Source organism: Neodiprion lecontei, chromosome 3 (genome assembly GCF_021901455.1).
Source record: "Neodiprion lecontei isolate iyNeoLeco1 chromosome 3, iyNeoLeco1.1, whole genome shotgun sequence".
Classification (NCBI taxonomy): domain Eukaryota; kingdom Metazoa; phylum Arthropoda; class Insecta; order Hymenoptera; family Diprionidae; genus Neodiprion; species Neodiprion lecontei.
In genome coordinates, this window is record NC_060262.1 from 8,294,757 (window position 1) to 8,320,274 (window position 25,518).

At 38.2% G+C, this 25,518-nt stretch overlaps 1 protein-coding gene, 1 long non-coding RNA gene and 1 other non-coding gene across 4 annotated transcripts in view; 1 reads left to right on the plus strand and 2 right to left on the minus strand.

Annotated features, from left to right (window-relative positions):
• Positions 1-25,518, plus strand: part of LOC107216528 (ras GTPase-activating protein raskol) — a 226,219-nt gene that overhangs the window by 31,268 nt on the left and 169,433 nt on the right. The gene's annotated exons all lie outside the window — the stretch shown is intronic.
• LOC124293768 lies at positions 1,364-1,510 on the minus strand. The gene has a single exon (XR_006903637.1). It is a non-coding gene; the product is annotated as a U12 minor spliceosomal RNA (small nuclear RNA).
• LOC124293718 lies at positions 1,364-5,251 on the minus strand. Of its 2 annotated transcripts, none has more exons than XR_006903589.1 (2): positions 5,118-5,251; positions 1,364-1,658 (listed from the first exon to the last, which is right to left on the minus strand). It is a non-coding gene; the product is annotated as an uncharacterized LOC124293718 (long non-coding RNA). The 2 variants fall into 2 exon arrangements; XR_006903590.1 differs by lacking the exon at positions 5,118-5,251 and adding an exon at positions 2,453-2,584.

Consider the following 25,518-nt stretch of genomic DNA (forward strand, 5'->3'; position numbering starts at 1 on the left):
ATCAACGGTTTCTCTTTGTTTTGGTTTTAATTATCTATATTCTCAAAACAATTGGTCAATTTTAAATCGAATTTTCCGACCTCTTTCCATACAATGAATTTGCTAACTCGTAAAATAATTTTTTCAAAGAATGTAAAAAGGATAGTGAAAAAGAATCATCTTAGAACAATAAAAATAGTAATATAACCGAATGGAATATTCAGAATTCTTGTTAAATAAAAATAAAATAAAAAAAGAAGAAAATAGAATTTTTTATTTGCAGTAGATATATTGAAAAACATTACCAACTTTTCCCGAACAAGTTCGATCCTGTATTGACGATTATTGAACCAAATCATTGGCTGTGAATTTCAATTGAAAATTTTTTGCTTATGTTATTATGTATTAAATGATGTTATATATTCTTTGGAATAAAAACTGATGAAACATTAAATATGGTAAATTTAGAGGAGTAATGTCCGTTATAGAGTAATCTGAATTTGAGAAAAAACGACGTCCATTTACTTGTATGAGTAATAAATTTAGAATAACAAAAAAAAAAAAAAAATTCTCAGCAAGATCCGTCAAATTTGAAAAAAAAAAATCCGACTATGGATCAAATATTCGGGAGAGATTATAGTTCTGTATTACTATGTCTTACTTCTATCTTATGCAATGATGCAAAAAAACAAATTATTCGTTTGATTTGCATGTATCATAGCATATTTTTAAGGAAATATATTTTTATTTGAAATATATTTTTAAACCACAATTTTGACAAACTCGTGAGTAATAGATGTAACATTGTATCAAATGACCTACGTTAAAGTTTTATTTTCCAAAAACCCAGACGTGTTTTTGACACCATTTTCTATGTTCACAACAGCTGCAGCTAAATATAAGAGTCTATTTTAAACGATCATAATTCTCTCTGGTACAGTAATATATTCACAATTCATCGTTATAATTCTCACAGATTAAAAAAGTATTATCTGTCAAGATTGTCAATATGTGGTCGAAATGTGGGTGCTTTTGTTTATTTTTCAAATTAGCAACAAATTCTGTCCAATCAAGGTCATTCTCGTTTTCATAGATATATAGCAGTCTAATCGGAATACTTTTGGTCAAGACTGTATCTCCGCTACCACCTCTTACCTAAGTTGCGTACATCCGTGTTCCTCATGTTTTCCTGTTCCGCGACGGTTTAACTCGATGAACATGAGACTTTACTAGAGAGGTTGTTGGATTACGCGTTCACCCGAGTTTGACAATCATGGCTTGGGCCGTGACGTCACGGCTCGGTCAAACTTGGATTTAGCGTCATTGTGTGAAACCTCGCTGTGGACACGATTTCGGTGGATTATGAAGTTGCTGACACGTTTGCCGGGCAGATCGCTTCACCTAGCCGCTCGGAAAAGTAGTCCAAGCAGCCTGGGACGACCTGAGCCCCTTCAAAAATATGGTCGCTGATTATAGCATGGCTAAGCGTTACCAAAGCTCTATATTTTCCTTACTCATTAGTTTAAGGCACGACATGTTCCAGTACTTTGCCCAGTTATGTTTCAGTGCTGGCCGTCTTTAAACGTGAGAACAAATCGTAGGCTTCGCCTTCTGTCGGTGATCACTGCGGCTACGATGACTCGAGGTATTTACTCACGCGGTAATGCAGACCGCTACACCTGCAAAATTTCGTCTTTACGGAAATTTTAGCAACTGAGAATTTATTCATTCTAAAATGATGAATTACTTCGATGAACAGTTCATTTGTTTTTAATATTCACATAATCAGACTTTATCCATGAAAATTTGACAAATTATGCGATTTTGGCATTGATGAAAGTAACTAAATTATATTATACCCGAGATTTCTTCATCGATTTGCGGTCATTGATTTGTTTACACGTTATAGAGATTAATTTCGTTTTTTCTAAAATTCAATTTATTCGGTAACTTGTTTAACGTTTGAAACTTTTATCGTTTTGAAATGCATTCTGACATGGCGAGCGAACTTTTCCACAGGATTGAAATTAGTAACAGAAACTTTAACGAAACATTCGAAAAAACGATCGCTGTTCTCTAACTTTTGGTCAACTTTGAAGGAGTCGAATTTAAAAAATATGAGTTTATTATATATTTTGCTTTATTACGGTTTACTTAATTTCATGCAATGCAGAGTTTGTAAAATAAACTTTGGTTGAGAATTCATTGTTACATGAACATGACAAAATTCAATTCCGTCCTTCTTAGATTTTCTCAGGTGTGTTGTAACCTGAATGCAAAATGGTTAGGCTAAGGTCCGATGGACGACTTTGACTCATATTTGCATCAGACGTCCTCTCTAAATAATCGACCTTTTATGACCGACGCCAACCGGCGTCAGTTCGTAATGAGACGCGTAATGTGAGGAGATTTCATTTAAAGGGGATAAACTTTTCACAGTTTTTTCAATTTCAAAAATGTCTCTTTCCTTCACCTGGATCTTGAGAATTGGAATGCGCTGCATATCGTATCGTTTCCCCGTAAATTCACGACATATTTGATGCGTTCTCCACAAATTCAGCCACGTTTTTTTCATCTTTGCGGATATGCTCCATAATTGGTTATATAGTAGTACTTCTTAAAGGTACTCTCTGTGAACTTTTTCAAATTTTTCTGTATATTCGTTTCGGAAATGTTTTTTTCTTCAAACCCGTGTATCCCGAAAGTTTAAAGGGTGTTAAAAAAATTTGAACACAAAAAAATTATGTTTTTCCACAAACTATTTAATGCAACATATATGTTATATTGGCATGCAGCATTCGCGTCGTACAATTTTGTACATTTGCAACTCAGTGCTTTCTTGGAACCATTGCTGGATTCATTTTGTGCCTTTCGAAATTCCAGGCTGTGTTCAAGCCATTAACCGAATATGCTGCAGATCGCAATCATGTTCAGTATATGTACACTTGGCACAGCAGTTTTTTGAAGATCAAGGTACCTCATCTAGGAAAATAAAAACAAATCTTTATTACGCTTCCGAGGAAGCACGACTGTTATGCGCTATGGTGCAATATTACGTAGCGCATAACATTTTTTAGTCAAAACATATAATGTATGCAGATAAACTGTCATCTAAGCTTTTTTAGTTTTATTGCGTTACTTTGATTCATATCATAATTGGGATGATTAAAAAAATTGCTTGTAGTTGAAATTCGGTAGTTCGATTCTTCTCCATCGCAGCACTCGACTTTGAGTAGGTACGCCTCTGGTGTGTTGAATCGTACAAAACAGACCCAGCACTTTGGCAATGAATACGCTTTCCTCCTTTGAACTTTCCAACGATAACATTACAGCTTTCGGCAGTGTTACTGGTGACGTTGCATAGTAAACTCTCGGCATGTCAACTAAGTTGTGTAATCGCTTTAAAGATCCTGTCATACGATCCTAGATCAATTACAACCGGCACAATTTTTTCTGGCTACTTTCGGAATACCACTCCATAAATGTTGATTTGATTATTTATGTTTATAAAATTAAATTTTCTGATGAGATTTATAAACTATAACCGCAGTAATCGTAACCAGGTTTTCTTCTACTAGGTAACGTATTTCACGATTCAAACTTTGTTTTCATCAATATTAGAGCTAAAATATGTACCCCGAACATTTGACGGCAAGTCTGAAAATAACATTCTATCTAAAGTCGAAAGCAGAATAACGAATAATGTACTTCAGAATAATTTGTCAATGGATCTCATTATCGCTTTTCAATTATACGTCGGTAGAGACATTTTCGTCAGAGGTGAATAATGATCATGATAAGTTTTAGGTTATACACGCAAATTACGTGTCGTTATCCTCACGAGTTATTCAAAATTGATATGCATTTCACATGTATGGCCGATACGACGATCTGGCAAATCATAATAAATATAAATAGTTTCACAAATTCGTGCTTTTCATGGCTTTGCCGATTTAGCGCCGAGCCGAAAAGTTAATGGTGGCGCCATCTTATATGATTGAATTTTCGCGTCGTAAAATATTAGTAAATAAAGCTTAACCAACAACGGAGTTGCAACTAACCTATTCGGGCTGATGTTTTCTTGTGGGTGAAATAAATTTTAGTGATATCTAAGTGCCGCGAATCGTTAAACAACCAAAATGCTGTCGCAGTCGTGTCAGCGGTAGCCATATTGACGTTGCGAGTGTGTGAATACGTGTGTCAGGTGTCAACGGCATACTTTATAACAATTTTTTTCGTTACTTTCGATTCAACTGTAACCTCCCACTGTTACTTCACCCACAACAATTTTGAATAAAAAATCATCTCGTCACAAAACATTTGAAAAGTGTGCTGTCGTCTTTGATAATTCGTCATGCGAAATTCACTTGTACGTGTGCACGTGCGGTAGCGTGGGAAAAATAAAAGACATCACGATGGTTCACTTTTAATTTCACTTGTTTCGGTAAAATATTTTTTCCTCCCCGACAAGAATGGAGAGTTCGACGATGTCAATTTTTTTATACGTTCCCGATCCACTGCCAAATACCCTGTAAAATTCACGTCAAAATCAAAGTTGTCGCATTAAGAGAAAAAACAAAAATATAAATTTTTTTCGCTCAAAATAACATTTTCGATGCCATCAAAAATATAACATATATTGCATCAGATACTTCATGGCAAGACATTAGTTTTTTGTTGCAAATTTTTTTTGTCTGACTTCAATCTTGCATGATATAGTAAAAAAAAAAAACCATTTCCGAATCAAGTAATCTAAATTATCTGGCAAAATTCACAGATAGCGCCTTTAAGTAGTACTATTATATAACCAATTACGGAACAGATCCGAGATGATGAAAAAAAAGTGACTGAGTTGATATAGAACGCCTCATTTGAACTACAAGAAGAACGAGTCGGATAATGATACGACGTTATAGAATCCAGTGTATGTATGTACAATGTGCATGCGCAGTACGGTGAGTGTGGTATAACGATAAAGCGCATCGGTCTGCGCATTGTGGGTTCATTATTATGCGCCTCGGCGAGTTGTATTGTGTGTGACGGAAAGTCTGCCTCGGCAGCATGCATAGTTCTATGAGTTTGAAGTTGGTAACGTTACACCGCGATGAATGTTTTGGAGAAAAATAGTTACTTCTTACCTTCAGGGTTGTCCGAAATTTAGTTAGCCATGATAAAGAAAAAATACTGAGATTTAAAAAATCCAACTCCTAGAAACTCGTTCTGAAATTCCACGAGATGATTCTTCTTCCCGCTGTACCGTTACGTTAAACGTTACTAACTTCACTTCGGACTTTTATACCTCTAATGTAACATCGAGGGGCGATAGGCGCATGCGTTCAGCGATTATGCGACGGAAGAAGTAGGCATATAAGTATACAGGACAGTATTAGGTATGGTTGCGCGTATGCATCTATGTGCATGAATTTAAATGTAATAAGCACGCGCGTCCAAGAGGTTGGTAATTGGTAATTAGTGGAAACGCACTCGGGCAGACATCGACGCGCGTTGACCCGGCTGGTTGTCGGTCTCACTCGTCTGTCGTCAACTGCTGCGCGCTAATTGCCTCCCAGTTGAATGAGATCATCAGGCCCAACCCTAACCTAACCCAACTCGATTCGATATCGTTAACTCATCGATCACACCGTGCGGTGTTTCTTACGGTCACTTCGTCAATCGAGGTTGTACCGATTGTGAGAGATATTTCACTTCGTACATAGTCATCTGAAATCCTATAACCTTTTGCGGCACAGCGTTTCATTCGTATATGAGACACCTTTTTCCAATCGGTTATTCAAGATTTATGTCCAATTTTTTAAATATCGCTGCCATTTCTTTCGCATGATTGGACTTCTAAGATGTCATTGTTGATGTTTTCAGAGAGATTACGACGATTCCGCGAATACAATGACCGCTATAAATAAACAAAGTGCTGAAAATGCCTGTTTGTAATTGCGGGAAGGTTGCGACGACTAGAAAAGTGGAACTCGTCGGTAAAAACGAATCCGATGTAAAAATTTTAAAATTCAATATAGTAGATCCAATATGGCGGACTCAAAATACAAAAATTGATCCTACTCGCTCATATTAGACTCGCCATATTGAATTTTGAAAATTTCTCAGATCTGACCCCATTTTTTGACATAAACGACTTAGAGAATCTTTCTATACCCAGTTTCAAGGAGTTTGACTGCAAGGAAAAATGTATACTTCGATGGGTTAAAAGAATTTGGTATAGTTGCAATAATGGTTCGCATATTTTTGAAATTACACGAAAATGCAGCACAGGTATACCTTTTTAGTGTAAAATCACAATTGTCAACGTTAAGATTTTTTGGTTACTACACAGAAGAAAATGTAGTGACCATAATCGAAAAGAACGGTGACAAGCATCAAACTTTCTGGTTACCTAGGGTGCAATAGATACGTATAGCAAGGTTATTTTGTTGCTTTATTTGAGTGAAAAATGTACTATTAACAACAACAACGCTGCATTTTATTGTTATTGCGCTAATATTCAAATGTTACTCGTTTTATTTACTAGTTCCCATAACAAAATGAAATCTCTCTCAGCATATGGAGTTGGTGCAGTGAATTTCTACGGTTTTCATTGAAAAGTTTGATTTGAACTCGAAGAAATGAAATTCAGGATGTTGACTATACCGTGATGCTTATTTCATGTAGATGTACTTGCTTTTTTCTTGATTTCCACGCGAATTTTATGTGACCGGATGATGGAAAATTTGTGAGATTGAAGTGAGTAGTTTTTCACATCGCAAGCATGCATACCTTTGCTGAATTCGATTGCACAAACTATCGATTTCACATTCTGCTACACATAAATACAGTTGGGCTATTCTGTACGTATAAGAGTGTGTGTATATATATATATACTACATATATTAGGAGATGTAGGGACGCGAAAGGGACTGAGAAATCACTGAAGGGGCAAATTTTACATCTTTATATACCAAGTCGCATCTTTATAAACTGAAAGCACGAAAGAAAGAAATATATTCAGGGCGCATGATTTTCGAAAGCAGCGGAAAAAAGACAGGCATTTATAATGGATACGGATTATTGGTATTAACTATATACATTTCAGTATATTTTTGTCGGTGAATGTATTCTCATTATTCAGTACAAGTCCACCGAGCATCCTTTTCCCCTCAAACATCCTGTTTAAAAATCAGAATGTACATAAAAAATATTTCCACACCAGCATAATCATCCGGTCTCGGTGACTTGCAGTTCCGAGCTTTTTGCAATATGTATTTATAATATGGAAGGATTTAACTGTCGGTTTTAATATCTTTCAATGATTTCGCGACGGTGCGTCACCTCGAAACGCTGAAATTTAGGAGTGAGACGAAGTTAGTAACTTTACCGTAACGATGCATGTTCAGGCAAAATCATGACTTTACGAAAGTTAGCGAACCATTATAAACAAAATGTACAATAGGTAATTCTGAAAAGCCAACTCCTTGAAAGTCATCTTAAAATTGCCCGATAATGATCCTTTCACCCGGTGTATCGTTACCTCAACGTTACCAACTTCAGCCTCACCAAGATCTCGGATAGGCGAGGATCGGCTTCTTCCGCACTGTTTGATCCCCGTTATGCCACGATGGGAAAAGCAACACGCCGCCACCGGGTGCAGTCATGGCAACCTGCCTTTGCATCGGGCAGCTTCGAACCGACGCCGTTTCCTCGTGTTGGTTGGGGTTCCCGGCAATCAATATCCCCTCATCCCTCGGCCAAGAGCGAATACCACCCTCCCTTTTTCCCCCTTCGTTTGTCCGGCGAGTCGAGATACGTCTAACTTCGGCTTCAAAGCTACCCTCTTTGCCTGACGCGCTTACGATTTAGTCGCAGGTCAATCCGCATGCGCAATGGATCGTCGAGCGAGAAATTATTATAGGTGTTGTTGAGAAAAGACTTCGGTGAAATTTTCGTCAAATTTGAAGAATAATAATAAATATATATATAGTTTTTTTTAAATGTGGTTAGTTCAGGCATTAAAAATAAACGAATTAGATCATTCCTGTCAAACAATCCCTTCGACAATATTTATCGCAATGTTATTATTTGTGCTGAGAAAAAATTTAGACGAAATCTTTGAAGATATTCGTAACTTTTAAATCGCCTGACTCGATAAGCTCGAATTTGAATCAAATTTGAATTTCAGGTTTCCACAGATGCGAAATTTTTTTATTTCTTCGAAGTTTTCCCCTTACTTGGATTGATGGTCGACTGGAAATCGCTACTATTTATCACTTTTACTACGAGATAGTTGGACATCGAGTATCGAAGAAGGTTTTTTGCTTCCGAGCTCCCGAAGATCTCTGTTTAAAAATACAAATATAAACGATATTGAAATTATAAAGTGCAGAAGCTTAGATATCGAGGATTTATTTAAAATCATTTCAAAATGATGTAAAATCTCGAGGATTCGTTCGGTTTCATCTGTGATAGTTCATTTTATTAGGAAAAAAAAAAACAATTTTTTACAAAGCAACTGCTTGTACGTGTTAAAATTTAAGATGAAAATTATTTCTGAAATCAAGCTTAATTTCTAAAGCGTCATCATTTTTTCAATTATAAAAATTTGGGCTGGTATTGTGAATTACAAATAAATGGTTGACAAATTTTATAGGCAATCATTAAATTGCAAGGTGGAGAGCAACTTTTGTTCTTTATCCTTCTGAAAGTATAAAAATTTAAAAAAATTCGTCTCTATTCAAACCAATATCCAGAAAGTACTAAATTCAATCAATCAAAATAGGCAGGAAGATACTCGATTCACGAATTTTTATCGATACTAAAAATTTCATGCTAGTCGTAAAAATGATAAATTCTACCGACAGGCCCCCTTAACCGCGAGTTTTTGTTCTTTACGTAAAATTTTTCGACAAAGATCTGTATTGCAACTTTCCAATATCCTCATATTTTCGGTATGATTGCAAAACTTCGTCACTGTTTTGATCATCCTTACGTACATGCAAATAATGTTTTAACCCAAATTCCTGATGAACTGAAAAATCAAGTACTTGGTAGAGATTACAAGTAAATATTATTCGAACGTTCCACATTTCCAGTTTCCAAGATAGCTAGAGTTTATAAAGTTCGAACTTTCGGAATTTGACGCCAAATATTTTAGTATTCATGATTTTATGTCGACTTAAATTCAATTTTTCGTTCGCTGTAGAATTCAGAACAAAAAACTTTTTGGCTGACTTAGATTAATGTCTGGCAAAAATCGAAGTGTATAGAGCTTTAATCGAGTGAAATAAAACTGTCACGAAACTTTCTAATCTTTTATTATATATCACGTTTAAACCGCCACCGTTTTATCAGCCTTCAGAAATTTATCGTCGTCAATTCGGATGTGACGTCACGTTACGCGGGATACGAACGAGTATTTTGGGGTCCTGATGGTGAATTTATGTTACGGAGGGGAATCTATGAACAGCGGCGGGAAGCGTTTCTGGGAATAGCATGAAATCATATCTAGAACGTGATATGCATCGATTTTGGGGATTCCAATTCACTTTGCTGGGGTGATTCCGAGCGATTTTGCACGGATTATCTCCCGCATTGATTCTTCCCTCAATCGTTCAAAATGGTATTAAACGATTTTGAATGTAGCGAAAGAAAAAAGTTCATTTGAATTTATGAATACTTGAATGAATAGAAAAGATTCGTACGATAAATTGCATTAACATTTCCTTCTCTTGTACTGTTGTGTGTAAAAAATAAACAACTCAGGGAGAATTGTTTTTCCCTGGACGTTTGAGGAAACTTGAGTTTCTATTACTGGGAGGAAAAATTAATGCCAAACAAACATGGATTACGTATTTCGAGGCCGAGTGAAAATTCTTTCGCATGCTTTTCCTGAAAATTGATTAATCAATCGTAAGCTAATTCTCATTGATATTTCAAGAGGAAACAAATTACATACCTTATTATTCATCGAAAGAGGGTGACGACGATTCGGGGCGCGTAGAGTCTCGACTTTTGTGTTCAGCGTTAACCATTAATAATTACCAAAAGCTTGAACCGTCGTCTCGTTCGTTGACAGCGCAATTTGTCTTCGCTTACTTAATGAAGCTTTAAATAACGGTTATTCTCGCATTATTCTCTACGATATTATTATACGCGCCCGTTCCATTATTTTCGCTTTCTTCATCGCCTACCGCAGCTTGTCCTCTGCACGTTCAAATGCGGATGCATTTATTGCGGTTTCTTGTATTATCGTAGTAACAACGACGAACGAATGGCAGAATCTTGCTGCCGCAATTCCTCAAGTCCACGTTGGTTAGACATGTTTTTAAAGATTCGACTTGGTTCGATGAGCTCGAAGCAAAACGGGCCTAATGAATGCGCTACTAGAATATCGCGTTATGCCAACGGTTGTTACGTTACCTCGCTAGAAATCGAAAGTATAAAGAAGTGTATTTTATGCTAATCGATTTCGCACCGTGAAACATTATAACGAACCCATTACACCTCTGTGCTATAACAATAAATCCGTAATTTTTATCACATCGAATAGAGCGGAAGTTCAATTTTTTTTTTCTCCATCTGGAAAATGAAAGAATTTGTTACATAAATCGAGATAATTATTCTAATGCGCTAGAGAAAGGATTTTATTATCACAGACAACATTAACATGGATTATATTTTCTAGAATTGAATATAGATGTTGTATACAAGTTACACGATAATTCATACTTAGCTGGATCACAGAATTTTTTGACTCTTTAAATGAATCTACAATTGGAGACAGACTTTGTGCTACTGATTTCAAGATTAAAAAAAAAAAAAAAATATGCGAGTAGTCAAACGGTAAGAGACATAGAATATTTGAAACTATTGTTTTATCGGAAAAAGCTTCACTGTTATGTAAAATCTTAACTTGAATTTGTACCTTTGAAGCGCTCATTTCGCGAAATTTTTGTTGTGACAGGTTGATTTCGATCAAATTGTATACATTTGATACCCATAAAATGTTCAGAAAATGAAGTATTTCACTTCATTTCGCAGAACTCCGAATCCTCGACTCGTAATAAAATCTTATACAAAGACAGTGACCACACGGTCTCATGGATTCAGCGGAATTCTTCGTTCGCTTTTTTGCCTGAGGTCAAACCATCAGGTACGTGGTGATCCGTCTTCTGCGACGACAGAATATCTTCATGTTCCCAGACGCATGTCGTGTGAAATTAGACGAATGCCATTGAAGACACTGAATACTTTCTTCGTGCTAGGTCATATTATCATCTCAGTATTATTACTGCCCAGAAACCATCTTCCATTGCATTGCCTTGTAGTGTAACTTGTTTGTTGTTTTCTTTTGTGGGCGTGTAGTCACACTCAGGCAACATATACAGACTTCTCCGACAATTGAAGTCCAGAGTCATCTGCAAAATCGTAACGATTATAATCTAGGAGTTTGTTGATAATTGCTTGATTCGATTGATGTTATGAATAAATTTCGGTTCAGTGCCACCACGTTGAACAATATCGGTAATTTACCAATGTTTGCAGTGCATGTTTCACTTGGTGCGGGTCGAAGTTGCGAACTGTCAAAATCCCGAATAGTCAAACCTCCGAACGTTAGCAACCTTCACACAACTTCTTCCAATTGTTCACTTGATTCGAATCAGTGCAAATCAAGATCATCCAAAACACTAACATCTCAGATGTATTCGATGCCAATATGGCGCATTGTTTATAATTTCATACACCGTAGGAACTGGTGGTTTTAAAATTGACCAAAATTAGCCGGCGCGGACTTTGGTATATGAGAATGTTGAATATCAGATACTGTCGAATTGACACCAAATTATAGTCTCCAAGAGTCCCCGTCAACATATTTCTTACAGTGTACTCATCCAGTACCTATCATTAAGGGATGATTGAAACAACAACATACCGTCCGTAGGTACACAACATAGCTGCTCACCGATAGTAATAGATTTTTAGTGCCAGGGATGGGATTTCGGGTAGGTGAACTCCGATTTCGTGCACCCTCGTAATTCGAAACTGCGTGTCCCGTGGCTTGCCAGGCGAATCTGAGGCCCAGAAGGGACGATGCGTAGTTTGAAAGGGGTCGGGTTGTTGATATCCCCCCGTAAAGTGGGAAACTCCGAGGTGAAATTCATCCTCGAGACAAGCCAGGGCTTGGGCCTTGATTTGTGGTTATCTAGCCGAGAGCTTCGGCTAATCAAAAAGCGCTCCTTGTTATAGCTCGGTGTGCGTTTTACCCCCGGTTAATTAGCAATTAAGGAACTCTGCTCGCCCACTTTTGTACCTAAATTACCCTGGTGAACTAAATCCGGAGAAATTACACGCCGCTTTATTTGTGCATAACGTAAGGCACCAAGGCTTGGTCGTGTTGTGCATTTAACGTAAGACGTTCAAGGAAACGCGGATTGCGGGTCACGAATCTTTCTTTCCGTGTTCAATTTTGTTCCCCTAATTTAAACTTTCAGGTTAATGTATCGTTTGTCGGGGAATATATTTCAAGACCGCGCGATAAAAGTGCCTAATTTTATAAGCCCACGTTTTTGTCGTAAATCGTGCCTCGGTTCAAATGTTTTCAAATTTATTATGCAAATGCTCGGACAGAATCAAGTTGATAATACTCAACGTTCAATTTTTTCAATAATATCATCGGTTTTGCACATTTACGTACGGCTACGAGTACGGCTACAACTTTATTTCCATCCTGTAGACAAGTTTATAACCAAGCTCTGTACTTGGGTTGTTTTAATATGAATTTTTTCAGGACTTGGTCAACTATTGCAAATTCTCTTTTAACGGTTAAATTTAATTCACCGAGTGCTTTAACTCTATTTTCTTTCTTTCAAAGTATTCCCAAGGGTTCGCAATTTGCTCCGTAGATGCGATAGATCACGTTATTTTGTCAATCATTGTGATGGATGCTCATCTCAGTGCCAAACCATTCAACACGTCACTCGTGACCATTGAATTATAAAAATCTACCGCTAGAGGTGTCCATCTTCTTTTCTTTCCCACCAAGGTAAGACACTTTCAAAGTTATCGCCAGAGTGCTCTGAGCATGAACCTGGCTTTGAGAACTTGAAGAAATTTTTCCTATCTTACTTTGTTTGTGCGTGAAGCGAAGAGGTGCCTGTTATGGGGAGAAACCGTGTTTTCCTGACAAGAGCTGCTCCCGTTTCACATACCTACGTTTTTATCTCCTGGGTTTTCAACCTGGGGATTAGTTCTTACCGTCAATTTGAGAAACAAGTTTCACTGATGACTCGCGAATATTGTTTCGGGCGCACGCCTCAGCAGTACGAGACATTTTTTGGTGATCAATTATCCCGGTATTGTTTTTAAACAGTGGTGAAAATCTTCCCGTATTTCTTCTCTCTCCTTTTCATTCTGTTCCTCATGGCAGGCATCCAAGTGAAAACTCTAGTACGAAGAAATACCAATTTTCTTTTACGACACCAGGTCGAGGTCTTGGGCTTGGGTTTGAAATATACGGCAAGTTTCATGGCCTAGAATACTGAACCTCAGTTACACTTTCGCTTGAGATGTTTCTCTCTGGATTTGAAAGCAGCCTGCGTTCTAGTTATCAGAATTTTTAAGCCAACGAGGAAATCCTCCCCGTTTTAGTCTGTTCTTTTTGTTTTCGTTTAGGGTCAGAGAGAGGGCTGTGAGATCTATAAGATAGTCTCTTACCGTGTTTTCAAAATCGTTCCTGCGCCAGGCAGCGGTAGATAATAATAGCGAAGTTCGATCACCGCTACCTGCATCCGCTTATCGGAAATTTCGAAGGTAATTAGTGGGAATGAGCAGTTGGTGCTTAATGCGATTATTGAAGCTAATTTTACGTTGGAAATGCCGCTGCTTTTCGGCGGGTATTGAATTCCCGTCCCATTGGAATTGCAGCATGATCGTCGATGCGGACGGCCAGTGTCTGATGAATATGTGTGTGTACATAAAACTACTGCACTTTGTTGTAAATAATTATACAAGCACATCAGTGCTCAACTAGCGAACTAATTATACGCGGTGATTAAAATTAACGATGCTGGGTCTTTTTAATGTCATCAAAGTAAAGGGTATCAGTTTTTGGGAATGTTTTTAATTGTTAAATGTAAAACCTTGGCTAAGTAATTACATCAAATATATTATACCTTGTATGAATATCGCGATGGGGATAATATATACAATTTTTCGATACATTCACAGTTGGACTGTTTCGGATTTAGTATGCTAGTTGTAATTTGAAAAATGTCTGTAAAACGGGATTTATTATTCATCATGTTCTCACGTTGATAAAACTATGAAATAAATGGAGTTTATGTCGTGTTCAAAAACATACGTTTTTACTTTATTTTCTGTAAATTTGTATCAGGGTACGTTAAGTATGTATGGATTAAATTTTACAATATGCTATAAGCGTCTTTAGTGTGATTCGTTTTCAAGACGAAATTAATTAATCGATATCACGAATGTTATACAGCTTTGAACATGCGTCAGCTGTTCGTTGAGTAACACAATATTAATTATTTCATACTGCAATTGTACAATAAAAATATCTCATATGACTTACTGAATAAAAAACTTTCTGATTCCCATGTTATTCCCTACCTCAAGAGTAACGTCTCTGCCTTTATTGATGTCTCCAATGAACCGCGATGGCGAGCATGCACAGAATTTTTCCTGGCCATGAGCCACGAGGATATTTATGCATGTACGAGTATAGTGTATGAAAGGCCACGTATGGGATTGTCGAAACGTGAGGCGTTGGCACAATGGCTTTGCATATAAACCTACCGACCGACGTTACTCATGGCTTCGAATTATTAAAACCCATTCAAACGGCAAAGTTTGTCACGCAATTTCTATATATACATATATTTGTGTATGTATGTGTGTGTATACAATGGACAATACGGTTAGTGAATCACGATCTCGTGTATTATCTGCGTGTATGTCACACAGGTGTATTCAAGTACATTCATGGCAAATACACAACTGAAGCGACTGTCTCGCTACTCCACGAAGCATTACAGAATTGGACATGGAAGTAAGACTGAGAGTCTTCTGTACTTGAGCACTTTGATTCAGCTTTTATCGTTATACGCTGAGGTATTTTATACTCATTATACACGCACTTTGGGGGTCCGTGGCGCAACCGACTCCACGGACAAAGCATTGTTATAAAGTACATTCGCCATTAAGCACGGGTCGTCAATGATAGCGGAAATGATTAAGTATAGAATAGGGACACACGTAGTTATCCTATCTAATATATGTACTGCCAATTGTCATTCATGCCAATTGTTGGGAAAAACCGATGCGAATATGTGACGTGTCTGCCGAGTTTCTGAGAACACTACACATTATGTAAAAGCTTTTTCTTCATCATCAATGCGGTGATATTGGCAATTGAGGTTAATTCGGATACCAGCAAGAACAACCGATGCGAATTGAAAAAAGTGAAAGATCAGTCCGGCGTCTGGAGAGAAGTATTTATCCTCATTCGTAGGAAAGCTGTCGCAGCAGGTAGACGATTGATGGAAGGTACCTTTGAGTGTCATCGATATACTGGTGCCATTCTATTCTGAAGTCGAATTTGCGGACCATGGGATTTCCGGTGATCATACAATGGTGGCTCAGCAAGCCATCGCAGCGGTAGGTATGCCACGTTTAACAACAACAAACGTGCAGTGCTTATGGAGGAACTGTGCAGGTATGCGTGTGCTGCGAAGGGTCTAATTAGGTCAATTGCTCGATTGTTGTGAACCCATGCGCCGGATCGCGACAGTGGTCTTGAGCGTGCGAGCTGCTGGATAAGCGAGTAACAACGGTCGTCGCGATTTGTGAGAACCGCGCTGTAGCGTTTGTAATAACGGAATGGACACCGGTGGACACTCCTTTCACCCTGGGCACAATTACACATTCACCTAACGTGTTACACCGTGTGCGCATACGTGTACATTCGCAGACCTTAGGTTTGATTATGTAAAACTCGAGCCCTGTGGCGTTGTACGAACTCTACCGGATGATTCATATATCGGTGAAAAATTTTTGTTTTAAAAAAAAAATCAACAGCAACTGGGTGATGGGTCGTGAGTCACAGCCAGGTTTTCAAGTTGCATAACTATCAGAGGCTAGTATATCGTTTCTCATCTTTTTTTACTTTCGAAACTATCGGAATGACCAAGCCAGTGAACCAAACGACTCCAGGATAACAAAAATTTACTAGTTCGCTAATTTTTCGATTCTCTGTTAATGTATAGGAACTGTTTAAGAATGATTCTGTTCTAGGATTCCTCGAAAACCATAACACATTTCCTCAAAAACGGGGAGAACATAGCGATATATCCGTAGATTTTTACAAGTATCGATGCACTCTCGAACCTGAATCTTCCTGTGCATTAGATAAGTCTAGACATGCTTGTATCCAGTTCCGTGTCTCCTTTTGTTGGACTGTTATCGTATACCTATGGATATTGTACGCATACCGTATCGTGAACATCGGTTTCCTCCTGCGGCTATATCTACACAAAGGTATGGAGAAGGAGAAGGTAGAGAAAGAGAAAGAGAAAGAGAAAGAGAAGAAGACATGAAGAAAGAGAGAAAAAGAATGAATGGGTAGGTATATCTACCGCGGTGCCCCTGCAGTGCTGCACCGGTGCCAGCCAACTTCCGTAGGACACATTTATGCTCTTCACGATCTTCATGTTCGATCGACCATGCTTTCCGATTTTACAGTAGCCTGAAAAGCAGAGGTACAAGTCTGCGGTGTTATGCTCATGAATAGACTACTGTCATTCAGTTGAGAATGACTTGATCTGGCGCCGTTTCTGTACGTACGTACATATCAATGTAACCACCAACTGTGTAGACTATGATGTCGTTAACGATATGTTGGAGTGCCGATGTCGACGGAGTAAGTAAATCGTTTTTGACACTCTTCCTCTCTCGGGTAATGAAGTAACTTATACCTCTGGCACATGATTATGGAACTTGAAAACGTGCTACTGTGGCCATTGATCAAAATTACGACTCGCTTTTGCAGGTTTTTATGACAGGCTATTCATTAATTTATTGTTTGAACTTCTTTCGGTAGTCATTTATACCCTAATATTATTTCCCAAAGTTTGAACTTGATGATATGATATCCCTTCGCGGTGATTCTATCGAAAATGGAATTTACTGAGTGAATCTCGAAACTTGAACCGTAGCCTGGGGTTTGAAGAATTTTTGAAGGGGCTACTTTATGTGCAATTTCCGCATCGCCTGTTCGCAGCAGAATTACATTTCGACGTACATAACAAACGTTGCAGCAGCTCGCATTTCTTATCCCTTTCTTCTCGGCTGCAGTTTTTTTCTTATTCTCTACTTTCCTCTCTACTTTTTTCGTTTTACTTCTTCGGGCTTAACCCGTGCTGCTCTCCTTCTCTCTCCCTCTCTCTCTTCTCTCTACTCGCTTCGCTTCTACAGATGCCTGCGAGCGTAACACGCGAGCAATACGATAAACAAGCCAACGGTTAAGCTCGCGTATAATAAGCTCATTGTCCGTACGGAGGCAGATCGGTGCTTTCCACACGCATGCAGTCGCCCAGTTGCATGCGTGCCCGTTGGATCGAGCCGCCCGCTATTCGTGACCCAAGAAGATCGAAATTATCTGCATATACATAAAGCTACCGGCTCCATTACACACGCATACGAAGCGGCTCTGGTATGAGTACGCCATAATTATAGTACAGGCACGTTAAGATGATCTTATAGTTCGCTTATTCATAGAGTGCGAAATCAAGCAGGTATCTTTGTCTTGTTGTAGAGTTAAAACATCTTCTTCAATGATGAGCCAAGCTGGATGTCAGATCTTTTTTGTGATATCACGAAGAGATTAGGAGTGTATTCAACAAATGTATTGCGCAGGTTTCCAGTTTTTTATAAGTTAATATTTGAGCGTAATGCTCACGGGAAACGATACGAACAGTCCAATTCTTGATCACTCAAGGCTAGCCGTAATGGATTCCATGAATGTATTGCAAAATTAATTCAAATCGATGATTCTTCTTTGAGATAGTCCCAAAATGTGTTGAACTAATTTCGTGTGCCAGAATATTCAGATTAAGCAAGCCTGGTGCATACTTACCGATTTTGGAACAAAACCAATTCTCACACAGTTTTCAAGTTGTTGCTTCTTCTGATGGTACGTATTGAGAAACATTTTTCGAAGTATTTCGATGCGTTATGAAAATTTAACCTTTCTGGAATTGCAGGATGGAGTAAAATGTATTTAAGTCTCAGGAGGATGAGAAATTTGTATCCTGAAGCAAAAATATAGTTTGAAACTGTAATTTTCACCCTCAAATGTATAGTAAGAAAAGATCGCAGTAACATATGAGGCAATTTCAACACTTGACTCGAATTACCTTATCATGATTCAAAGGCATCATATAACCACTATTAAGTTTTCTATACTCTTGAGTGTGATTATATTTTGAGTTGCGATTGCCAATTTTTTTTAACGATATTATCATTTCTCGTTGTTAAACGTTACATATCTGAGTTACAAACTTGTAACTATCAATGAAGAAGCAGCTTCGTTCTAAACGTCTGCGTTTTCCCTTGCGAATAATTAATTTTCTCATCACGAACCTCTCCAAGCGTCCATGCCGTTATAAAAACGGGGCATAAGGCACAGTCTCATAGCGATACACCATAGTGATTACATCACCGTATAGTTTAAATCTACGGAGGTCATATTCCCATAAAAGTTGGCGCTATATGACGTGCGGTGAAAAATGGATGATTATGGTTACTCCGTATAACTTTCCTCGCAAATACCGAGTCGAAATGCACCTTAAGAGGATTAAAATATACCTTGGAAATCGCGAAACGTGACTTACAATGAGAAACCACAAGGTGAGTTTTCTCCGGCGCGTTTTGCGGTCGGCGCCACGGCACCGTAGGCGACATTCGAACTGAAACTAAAAAGTGAGTTTAGAGTATGTCGTAGAGACAGTACAAGGCACAGTGTAAAAGGTCAGACAACTCAACTCGACGCCACGGTCGATCCCCCGGGCAAATCTATAACTACGTTGCAGTTTCATAATTTTCTTGATGGAAACGCGCGTGCGCTGTACATATCGGGAATGTAGAATGCATCTAGTCGAACCACGCAGGCGCTGAAGCTTGACCCAACGTGGCTGCAGGTGCTCGAATCACGGCTATAAACTCGGGTCCGGGTATCCGGTACACCGCCCTGTCTCACCTGTCCTGACAAGTGGACACTCCCGCGTCGCCTCGTGGGAAACTAATGAATTCTCCTTATTTATGCTCGCCCCTGTGTCCTGTGGGGCATTCCGTGGAGTCAGAAACGCCCATGACCCTCGCCATCTTCAACTTCCACGTTCGATCACGCGGAGGAAACTCGGATCACCTCGAGAACGCAGCGTGAGTAATGCGCGGTTAGGTGAGATACTGTCAGGTCGACGATCTGTCGAAGGAAAGGATTGCAAAGTGAAACTGAAGCTGATCGGGTTCGATATGATGAAAAGAGTTTATGTAATGTAGAAATAAATTTTGGAACCCTGCTTATATTAAACTGTAAACACCAAATGTTCTCACCAAAACATTCATATAAATCTCGAATTCCCTGTAAAATGTTACTTGAGATTGTCAATCGGGAACCAAACTGCCAACTTTTGAACGTTGGTGGTAACACCATCGTTGGTTTAAAATTCAAATTCAAGCATACAATATTAACTTAAAATTCATTTTCCTTTATAGAAGATGTTTTTTCTTCACTCGGAGAAAAGCACCATGGCAAATTAACCTGTTTAAATTCTCCAATCGTCCGAACAAGATACTTTTTCATTTTGGAAGACCAGAATTTCGCGGCAAAGTAGACCAACGATTGTGCGCCACCTGCAATCAGTTTGATAACTGTGGTCCCCCATCGGTAAAAAAAATATTGGGACTTTTTTGGATAGTTCTAACAAGAGTAGCTTCCGTGTCACTGTTCGACCTGATTATACGTCCCATAAATTTTCCATATCAGGGGGGTTTTTTCGACAGCTGGTCATCATCATTGATTCAATCTATGATTGAAATTACGTTATCGTACGACAAGTTTCATAATCACGTGAATGACTTGGATTTGCGAAAGTTCTAAATTGGAATGAAGAAAACCTTGTAATCAGATGCCATGGAAGTCTGGTGATTTATGCATGTTATTGACTCTTGTCTAGATTTATCACAGCACTTCATACCAATTAAAAGAAGAGAATAAATATGCTGAAGGTTAGTACGATACGAGCGACGAGTTCATCTACGTTATATAGCTAAAAGCTCTTGCGCAAATTATCACAATGGGAAAGCAAGTCACTCTTGGCTCACTTCTGCGGCTATGCTGCTGCTGGTGCTGCCGATATAGCGGCGACACCGCTCGCTCTTGACAAATCACTTGTGACAGTCTCGTATTTCTTGTAAACTCTCGCTTTCTACTTTATTACGAGTGTAACACGTATTACGATGAAAGAATGACGATTTTTCTTTGGTTGTGCAGCTTGTTGGATTTTTATTTCAAATTAGTTCCTGGCACTTGGGTATAATTGTGTGTTTGTGTGTGGTTATTTTCGTCCAGAAGTATTACAAAACTACTTAAAAACGTAAATTACGTAAAAACTACAATTGCGATTCAAGTACATAATCTTCCTTATCGCCATTACAATTGAATCAATGTACTTACTCGGTATCTCACGGTAGATAAAGGTAATAGGAAATTAACCTGTCTGTTATACTTGGAACAGAGATGTGTTAAATAGTTCTACAAGAAACAGAAAATCGTAAAGGAAGTACAAAAGACCTCTGACCTCTTCAGACCTTTTACTCATGATTTAGTGTACAATCTTTCGAAGTAAAAAATCGACGATCAAACTGATTAGGTGAGAATAGAATACGAAAAAAAATGGAGAAAAAGAGAGAAAGATCACATTAATAAGCTTCCTACAGTAGGTAGGAAAAAGGTGAACAAGTTTTTCTGATCCAAATCCTAGAATATGAGTCCGTAAAATAGAAATTTGGAAATTATTTCTTTTTCATTTGCTTGCAAGATTCGGAGACAAACGAATTTCAATCGATATTAAGTTTAGAATAGTAACTCGTTCAACATAATTTTTTTTTGGTTTACGGCAATCGAACATTGTTTGTTAGTGTTGCAAAAATGGAACGCGAATGATTCGACTCACAGTACAATTAGAAAGAATAGTAAGAAACGGCGAACGACGTGTTCCGCTTTAAAAGGTCAATCTTGCCCATCTGAGAAGACCAAGAATCGTGCGGTCATATGATTCATGACTTGTACTACTTGTTTTCATTTCTCTACTTTTATTCTTGATTAAGTAATTATTCCGTTGCTTCTTCTCCGACGCGGAACGCGTCCAACCCAAGTTGCGGAATCTCGCTGACAATGACTCATTGATGTCATGCGTGAATATTTTAATTTGCGAATGACGGTATAATGGAACGGTCGCGGTACACTCGTAAGTATCTACGTACTCGGTGTATTATGCATGTACGTACTCACTTGCGGGCTGCTTCTCCGCGTGAATCATGAACCGCATGATCAGGGATTGGTCGTGGTGACTAATAATCCTTCGGGGCTAAACCTGCGGGTCAACACCGCGAAGAGTGTCGTTGAAAAATCAGGACCAGTTCACTGCCAACTCCACATATATATTATACACAAGTACCGTAATTCATAGACTTTATTATTATGCCCTTCCGCGATGAAATATGTTTTACATGTATGTTGATTTAAGGACTTCCGTTAACGTCGCGTTGAAGAGTTGAATTACGCTTTGAAAATGGGCAGGATCAAGCGTTGTTCCTCTTTGTAATTACGATATGAATTTTTCATGACTATAATTTTAGACGTTGCGAAAATATCTACAATAAAAAAGATTACGTTAATGATAAGTTGAACGTTTTTTAAATCTAATGATAACTATAGAAAACCTCGGTTTAGTTCTTCGATCGAAACTATCAGTTATCGGTAAACCATTCTTGGTATCCAACGGAAAAAAAAATCTTTTCAAAACGCTGAATTCATCTGTAATCTGTATTCATTGGGGAATGAATGACTTGCCTTTTACAACGTGTACCTAAAAGTATTGTCAATCTTTAAAGATTACACTCTGATTCTTTTTCTAATTCGGTTGTAAAGGTGATAAAATCTCTGATCAAATTTCATCTTCGCACCATCCGAAGAAGACTCTGAATTTGATTTCATTCTTCGATGTACTGAGAAACTGGATCGAACGTTTTTTCACCATACTATGAATGAAAATAACAAGAAACAACGTTCGACGGCAAGAAACGGGATAAAATGAGACATTACGTGAAGAAAGAGTCGGGACGTTTTCCGCAATGCGATACCCTAGTTGCGTTATGAAATTCCAAAAATCAAAGAAATCGTTGGGCGATGTTCCGGCTCCATCTATAGCGCAGACAGTATTACGAAAATCCTGGTATACCGCAGCAAAATATAACCTGCGCCTGGTGCACCTTACTATTATATTATACATATGTGGATCTATATACCATTCACTTTTGCCGCATTACGGCTGCCTGCAGTTATACATATGTACACGTATGTGACCTGTTACCGAAGAAACATAACCTCTAATTGGTTATAAGATTAGATGTCAGTCCTTTGCATTTCATTACAATGAAAATTTCAAGCTGTTGTTCAGAAGTAATTCGATCGACCATCCGTAACGGATCCGGTCCCGAATTGACGGTGAATCGACCGGACCGCCGAATCAAAAGTTAGGCAAAGAGAAAAAAAAAACTGCTCTAAAATTCTCAAGAAATGGATCTGATTGTGCCGATGATAATGAACACGAAACTGTGCAACGGAAATGAATATGAATGAATTAGAACGATCAAAATAATTGAACTGGTGTTTTTGATACGACTCCAATATTTTTGGGCTCATTTTGCTAGCTGATCATATTCGCACAAATTCTATGAAAAATACTCAGGAAATATTTTCTTTCTCCAAATTTTGAATCAGACGGTTTGGGGACCCATTCATCCTTATAAGAGATGAACGTATGATGGACGTATTGTAGGTTTTTCTCACTTTAACTTGACTTTGATGATGTCCCGGTCGCATTTTCTTTCTCCCATACCTATACTTTGGATAACGGAGACCATCAGCCTCGTCAACCTGCATGGGTGGATGGTTTATACTCTCATCATACGGTACACTCTCTTATACCCTGAATGCATTAAGATTAGGTTGTCGCCGCGGCAGTGAGGAGTGTTTTTAGTATTTTTCCTTGTCAGCTGCCAAGCTCTTCGTACGAAGAGGGTGCACTTCGATCGGCTTCTTTGCATCAATTTTCGTCTTCTCCTTTAGTGTTTGTTTTTGTTTCCCCTCTCCTTTCCTTCCTTCTTTTTAACCTCGTCCTTGTTCCTTGGTAGTGTTTTCGAGGACGAAGTAACCTCGAAGTGGGTTTCAGCTTCTTCGTGAAACACGCTCAACTTTCGTTTGATTGCATATAAAGCTAAAGGCTGACTATCAGTCTCGGAATCTTAAAGGCACGTGTATGACGTTGACTTTTGAGTATGAAAAAAACAATATCTTTGTCCGAAACTCCGAAGAAATTAATTTTTCTGAGTCCGTGAATAAAAATTTTGCCACGAAGTTTCAACACCCCCGGGGTTTTGTACGAGAATTTTTTTTAAAGAAAACAGTTTTCCACGACTTGATTTCACGGTCATAGTTTTACCTTTTTTTCTGCTGATTCTCACATTTTAGGGTAACTCTTTCACGAGCCAAATCCGTTCAATTATACACTTGAAATATCAAATCTGTTCCAGTTTGTGGATATTGATCGACGTAGGCCGGCAGCACTATGGAGACCACCCCTGACCTTTGGCCATGCTGCGTCCCTCTCTCTTTCACTTTACAGCTTTCTACTCGCACTTCAAAGATCCCAGCTTTTCTCATCAATCAAATAAGCTTCGCGTTTCTGTATTCGTCGTGAAATTAACCTAATCGAAGATAGACTCAATAACTCCACCGTATAAGGATGGGAGGATGGAAGGATGGTTGGTTACATGACAGTAATAAATAAATTGATCTGGACACCCATATACATATAATTTAACAAAATCTCAACAAAGCGTCAATCCATTGCTACTGTATTGCAGCTTCTGATACTGCGTTATAAATTATAATAAATAATGAGTCAGTATTTAAAATTTTGAGGGTCTGCTTCTCTACTAATTGATTCCACTCAAAAAAAAAAAAATATGTATAAGTAAATATATAAATAAATAAACAATTACCACTTATTCAACAACTTGACTTATTTAATCAGACTCGCGCTGATTCTGATGAATAATTTCACACGAGTAAATTTGTAGTGTATACTTTAATTTTTTGATCAATTTAATTTTTAGAAAATTTGCAAACGGTGCAATGGAAAAATTCTCTCGCATTACTTCAGTTTCATAGAACTGAGATTTCATTAAATTTAAATTTAATTTGAAACGATTGGTTTTTTGACCAGATTTACGTTTGGATCATCTTTGTTTTTTTTGTCGCACCTCTCAATTACAACATTCCACCGTTACAGAAAACGCGCATTACACAATTTCGATGGTTATTTTATTCTATTAAGTTCACTCAGTTTCTTTTGAATATATAAACCGATACACGGAAAAGTTTTCTTGAGTTTATTCGAAACGACTAAAGTCCATCTAAATACGCATCAATGGGATTTCGGCATTAGCGTAGAATTTTTCTGAGACTATTGAATTTTATCATTCACTCGATGTAAAATAAAAAGTAAGTTAATTAGAGTACAAGTAAATGAATCTTACGAGAGGTTCACGAAGTCACATAACTGTTACTTCTGGAGAAAAAGAAAAGAAAAAACGAACCAAACCTTTCTTTCCCATCACAGCGCAGACAAAAACATGCAGTTACAATAAGGTATAAGGAGGTATAATTATGTGTGACGATTCGCAGATAATGACTCGTTATTTGATGTATATTCTCTTGATTGATATATGTACGAAAGACGTGTGGGAGTTTGATTTAATGCGAGCGGCAGTAACGAACACCGTGAGAAATACTCCGGTCTCTCCATATCGCATCATATCTCGCGCACACAAATGCAGACAATATACGTATACACAAGGTACGCAAGAATTGCGATCGGAAACGCGAGGCTCTCTCGTTGCGCCTGTGTCTCGATCCAGGGTTGCGTGATTTTGCAGCAGATATGTATCCCGAACCGCGGGAGCGGAGGAAATTCAATACACGCAGACCTTCTCTCGCTACTTTGACTTCTGCAATCCACCTGTTCCAGTTGCTTCCGCTCTTGGAACAGAAAATTTCTCGTCCAAACGGCCAATTCTTCGTCTTGCATCAATATCGAACCATGTTTTTCAAATTGATTCTGGGTACTTGTTTATACTCGTCGTACGGTTGCATCTCAGTTCTCTGGTATATGG